The sequence below is a fragment of the Nycticebus coucang genome, chromosome 13 (genome assembly GCF_027406575.1).
Source record: "Nycticebus coucang isolate mNycCou1 chromosome 13, mNycCou1.pri, whole genome shotgun sequence".
NCBI classification, from domain to species: Eukaryota; Metazoa; Chordata; class Mammalia; order Primates; family Lorisidae; genus Nycticebus; species Nycticebus coucang.
Genome location: NC_069792.1, coordinates 27,764,308 through 27,770,811, shown reverse-complemented (window position 1 = coordinate 27,770,811; position 6,504 = coordinate 27,764,308). Strand labels below are relative to the sequence as shown.

At 33.4% G+C, this 6,504-nt stretch overlaps 1 pseudogene; it reads left to right on the top strand.

Annotated features, from left to right (window-relative positions):
• Positions 1-5,627: 5,627 nt before the first annotated feature.
• On the top strand, positions 5,628-5,717 carry LOC128564128 (uncharacterized; annotated as a pseudogene).
• The last annotated feature ends 787 nt before the right edge of the window (positions 5,718-6,504 follow it).

Sequence of the window (6,504 nt, the reverse complement as noted above, 5' to 3'; positions counted from 1 at the left end):
AACCAAAACACTCAAATCCAGTGATAATCGTAAATGCAATTAGAGAAAAAGAAGTGTTCTGGAGGAAAGAACAAAAATAAAAATGACAACAGATTTTTCAGTAGAAATAATACAAGAAAGAAGACAGTAGAGTGACATCTTTAAAATAGCTGAAACTCTGGTGGAAGAGGCGGAGGAAACACTCTGGGTTTCCAGAGTGTTTTCTTTAAAGGAAACAGACTTGGAAAGATTCTGGCATGGAGCTCTGTGCATGAGGTAAAAAAGTACGAAGGAGGGTGGTGCCTGTGGCTCAGTGAGTAGGGCGCCAGTCCCATATACCAAGGGTGGCGGGTTCAAGCCCGGCCCCGGCCAAACTGCAACCAAAAAATAGCCGGGCGTTGTGGCGGACGCCTGTAGTCCCAGCTGCTCGGGAGGCTGAGGCAAGAGAATCGCGTAAGCCCAAGAGTTGGAGGTTGCTGTGAGCCGTGTGACGCCACGGCACTCTACAGAGGGCCATAGAGTGAGACTCTGTCTCTACAAAAAAAAAAAAAAAGTATGAAGGAATTTACGTTTCCAAACAATGATGGATTTTAATAATATTGCATGGGGGGCATGGGAGAGAATAAATTCAGGTAAACAAAGAAAGCTTTCCTCATATGGTATCTTCATCCCAGCTAAGAAGTTCCCTTTGAACTCTTGCTTTGTGGAAACAACTGCAACTGGTTATATTTTTTCCCGTCTTAGTAATGCCTGACTTCATAGAAATGTAATCAAAAAGGAGGAAGGAGATAAGTGAAAGTCATAAAGAAAGAATAAGAAAGGTAGAACAAGACAAAAATCTCAGAGGATTATGTGAGTAGGAAACAAATTAGACACTAAGACGGGGTCATGCAGTTGGGGTCAGGCCTTAGTTGTAGTCTCTTATCTTTTGCATCACACCTGTGATGTAAGAAATAAACCAACTTTGTTTTTTAATTTACTTTCATAGATAAATAATATCACTCATTAAAGGGGCTTTTATCATAAGTTCCTATTTATTTCAGAAAGATTTTTCCACTCACTCCTCACCTCCATTTTTTTCTTTCTTTCTTTTCTTTTCTTTTTCTTTTTTTTTTTTTTTTTTTTTTTTGGTGAGACAGAGTCTTACTTTGTCACCCTCAGTAGAGAGCCAGGACATCAAGCTTACAGCAACCTCAAACTCTTGGGCTTATGTTTTTCTCTTGTTTCAGCCTCCCAAGTAGCTGGGACTACAGGCACCTGCCACAATGCCTGACTGTTTTTGGAGACCAGGTCTAGGTCTTGCTTGGTCTGTAACTCTTGAGCTCAGGTGATCCACCTACCTCGGCCTCCCAGAGTGTTAGGATTACAGGTGTGAGCCACCTCACCTGGCCTTCCTCTTTACCCTCTTTGAAAACAGAATTGTATATATTACTTCAATCTGATGTTTGGTCTTAGGACTCAGAGTGATTGATTGCATCAAGTTCCCAGAGTTCTGAAATAGCCTTTTATCGTGTGACCCAAAAAGGTATTTCCAAACTGGGTTTGTTTTACTAAAAGTACTGAAAATGCTATTACAGATTGAGTACAAACAGTCCTCCAGCTACAAACACCCAAGTACAACTTGGCACTTACCAATAGAGTATTACACTAAGTCCCTGAGTTACAAAGGTCCAACTCTGGTACAACTCGCACTTACAAGTGGAGGCTATTAGAAGTAATATTTAGACCATTTGACACATCTAAGCATTTTAGTACTTTTAGTAAAACACAGTTTGGAAATACCTTTTTGGGTCACACAATAAAAGGATATTTCAGAACTCTGAGAACTTGATGCAATCAATCATAACCAGGGTATGGTGCCCCATGATCACATTAATGTACACAGCTATGATTTAATTAAAAAAAAAAGAAGTAATAGTTAAATGTACCTGTTCCAACTCACATACAAATCCAACTTGAAGACAGATCTACAGAATGTACTCATTTATAACCTGAGGGCTGCCTGTATCCCTTATCCAAAATGCTTGGGAGCAAAAGTGTTCCAGACTTCAGGTGTTTTTGAATTTTGGAATATCTGTCTACAAATAATGAAATATTTTAAAGATGGGACCCAATTCTCAACACGAAATGTATTTCTGCTTCATATACACCTTACACACATAGTCTCAAGTTAATTTTATACAATTTTTTAAACAATTTTTTGCATGAAATAAAGTTCTTGACTGTGTTTTGGCTGTGACCCCATAAATGTGGTCAGGTGTAGAAATTTCCCCTTGTGACATTACCTCTGTACTCACCAAGTTTTGGGCTTTGGAGCATTTCAGATTTTGAATTTCAGATTAGAGACACTGAACCTGTGTTTGCTTAGGAATAAGAATCAAAATTGGAGGAAGAGATTGATTGTATCAATTTTAGCTAAAAAAAGTCCAAGTGTTTCCCAACATTTTTGTTGTTGTTGTTGTTTTTTGAGAAAAGTGTCTTATTTTATCACCCTGGGCAGAGTGCCGTGGTGTCATATTTCACAGCAACCTCAAACTCTCAAACTCCAGGGCTCAAGCAATCCCCTTGTCTCAGCCTCCCGAGTAGCTGGGACTACAAGAGCCTGCCATGACACCTAGCTATTTTTTTCTATTTTCAGTAGAGAAGGGGTCTTGCTCTTAATCAGGCTAGTTTCAAATTCCTGAGCTCAAGTAATCCACTTGCCTAGGCCTCCTTAGAGTGGTAGCATTACGGTGTGAGCCATGGTGCCTGATCTTCTGAAATGTTTTAAAAAGCAAATAGGTCTTAATATCTTTTTCCAAATATTTTACCTCTTTTATGCGGAAAGACCACGAAGAGTCCTAAAATATGAATTAATATGAGACAAAAATTAAGAAAATCTTAGTTTATAAATTGTAATATAACTACTGCAATCTTTCTATTCATATTACAAAAAATTGATAAATATGAATTTTATTCTGCCATCTCGACAATAATTGATTCATTCCTAAAAAAACTTATTATTAGCAGTGTTTTCTCATGATTATGAGTTATACAATTTTTTTAAAAAAAAATCAATAGCCTGGTCTCATTTATAGGAAATGAATGCAATTATCTTAAAATTATTTTTATATTACCTGTTGTGAGCTTGGTATAGCTTTTTCATTTAAACACTTGAACAAGCAATGTTAAAATGTCATGATACTTTTTGTCCCATTTCTATGAATTCTAATTAAAGAATCATTAAAGCATCGTGCCAGTAAATTTGTGCTGCAGCAGGCACATTTGTAATTGTCCATAAAAGAAGACTCATGCTGATGGGCAATCAACTTAAGTATGAGAGAAACCGACAGAGAGAGAAGAGAAAAAAAAAAAAAAAAAAAAAGAGAAAGACAGAAAAAGACAAAGGGAGAAAAGAGAGGAGAGGAGAGGAGAAAAACAGGGAGAAACAAACATAATCAAATGAAAGATGCACTAAATTCAATTCACAATGACGTTAACCTCTTGTCAAGTCACAGAGTGCCCTACTTTTGACACATTTTTTCATCCTTATGTGAGATTTTATTGCTGTATGAATTTTTACATTTTTAGGTATCAAACAGATCTTTTTATACTTATATTTCCACAAGTACTCTGTAAAACTAGCAATGACTAAATAGGAATATTTACATATTTTGAGTTACACACCTGTTCTTTAATGTAGATTGTTATATAATAAAGGAATTAGAGGTGTTAGCAGTACCTATTAATTTTAGAAATTATATATTATATATTTCATTGATTTTTTTCTCTTTGTTTTTCAGTTTCCATCATTCATCTTTGAATGTCTTTAAATATGTTTTTCAAATCCCCTTCTATTGTGCAACTATTCTCTGTGGCAGTCTCCTGTCTACAAAGGTCATTTACTATCAAGTTTACAGTATATGCCTAATTTTATATTGTGCAATAAATCTTCAACAGCTCCTACATGTGACAAGCCTGAAGGTTCAATCAGAGGTTGGATGTATCAATGTTTAATGCATTTCTCAATAAAAAATTAGCACATGTCTTCAACTAAAATAAATGTTCTTGTTTTATGTGCTCTGTTTTACAAGACTATTAAAATGTTTTTTTTTTATTATGGCTTTAGTATCAATTATGGGATAGTATCAATTGAACTGTTAGGTTAATAAAGTAAAATAAACTGTGAAACATGACTACATTAAATCTGAAAATGTAAATAATACAGGTAATTGAGTAAGCTGAGACAAAGAGCAGGAAATATAGTTTATTTAAATATAGTTTATCTAAAATAATAAAATATTTTATATTTGAGAAAAAATGTTCATGTTAAAAATTAAGTTAAACTTGCATATTTTAACGTTAGAGGCCAAAATGATTCAAAATATTTCATTGGAATAGCAATATGAACACTGACAAAAAAAAAATCATTGAATTATTTTCAAATTATCAAAACCTGAAGATTTATTTCAGGATGTGGATTCTACCTAATAACACAATTTTTTTTCAATTGAATTGTAGATTAGTCTAAAAGCTAACATAATTAAAATAGATGATTTCAAGTATCTTAATATGTATACAAAAAAGTAGTTTATTTATTGAAAAATTCTAGATATATTCATTGTTTTTAAAGCAACACTTCGTAGTATAAAAATCCCATTAATTCTTTTCATAAATTATTTCAAGGCAGAGACTTTATACCAAAACCATGTTAGAGATCTGAAATAGAAATCAACATAGCAACATATGCACATTAAAATTGATGTAATTTTAAGATTCTCCATGGTCATTTGGAGAGAAAATATAAGCCAGCCTCCTGATAAAATCAGAGGTCTCTTATATTCAGTCATTTAAACCAATGCAATTTCTAATGGTTTTACTTGTGCTGTGGTGAATTTACTATAAATCCCACCAGTGTGACAGATTCAATCAGTCCGTTTGTAGGAATGACAGGTCATATTTGCAGCAGAATGATCCAGCACCAAATATTTCAAAATCACTAAAGATATTAAAAATGACAAAGAATGCAAAGAGCAAAAAAATAACAGTCTGTACAGCACAATCTCAGAAATAAAGAACCACTTAGATAACTGCAAAATTACCTACAACTTGCTGCTGAAAATAAATTGCCATAAAATTGTACATTAAGAATATTTTGTACTTTAATTAGCTTTTCCTAAGTTTGATAATATTCCCTTTGGTGTAACTTTTCTGTTTTCATATAGAGAAGCAGTGAAGCATGCTGAAAAATACAACACTGAGTACTTAGATTGTCTTCTTTACACCTAGCTCTGTGACCTTGAGGACACATTTTCATTTCCCTGAGCCCTGGATTTCTTTAGTTGGAATATGCAAAATGAAATCCACAGTCCCTTCATCTCACAGTTGGGTGATTAAAAAGTAAGTTTAGAAAAAAACCACTCTCACATGAAGAGGTATTGAAAACTATAAAGCAGTAGATACACATTTTTGTGATTTAGAAAAGAAAAATTCATTGCAATGACTTTCTTAAATATGGATTTTAAAATACTTATGGAATTAGAGATTTTTTGTTGTTAGTTCAATATGTTGTCATTTGAAGGTATCTGCATAAATCATTAACACATGGATCATTGATACAATTCCATACCAAATTGTTCTCTAATTAAAAGTAGAGTACTATATCCCGCTTGCTTTGGTAGCATATATACTAAAATTGGAATGATACAGAGATATATCACAAGGATGATAGGCAAATTCGTGAAGTGTTCCATATTTTGACAACTACAAAAATAGGCGGGCATTGTGGTGGGAGCCTGTAGTCCCTGCTACTTGGAAGGCTGAGGCAAGAGAATCGCTTGAGCCTAAGAGTTGGAGGTTGCTGTGAGCTGTGATGCTAACAGCACTCTATCGAGGGTGACATAGACTGTTTCAAAAAATAAATAAATAAATAATAAAATAAAATAAAGTAGAATATTATACCTAATTATAATCTAAATTGACAATTTTATTGTCTGTTACCGTCTTACATAATTTGTAATTTTTAACAATTTGTTATGGAAGTTGCACTTAGATATTGACTGATTTATATGTAGCATTAGTAGTAGAACATAATCTTATAACTCTAAAGTGTTTTGACTTCAGGATTTAGAAATTTTACTTACTTTTTAATCTAAGAATGTGGTTGGAATTTTATAAAAATTATTTAAACCATACAAAGACTATCAAAATGTATACACATTTTAAGAAAGAAAAAAACTATAATAAAACTGTAATATGCAATACCTAACAATAACATCTGCTGTCTTGTATAAAGTATCTTGTGTCTCCTGTACTTGCAGAAGTCAAACATGACATGAGTATTACAATTTTCACACAGTTGTCTCCTTTCTTAAAATGTGTATACATTTCTTGGCACAGCCTGTATTTGATATCTTCTTACTTTTTTGGCTTAGTAATTAAAAAAAAAAAAACCTTATATAAGCTAGAAACACTTTCACAGATTTTAGAAAATTATAGGCAATTAGATAATTCGTTATCATGCACTTTATATTTTAGCCAAATAGG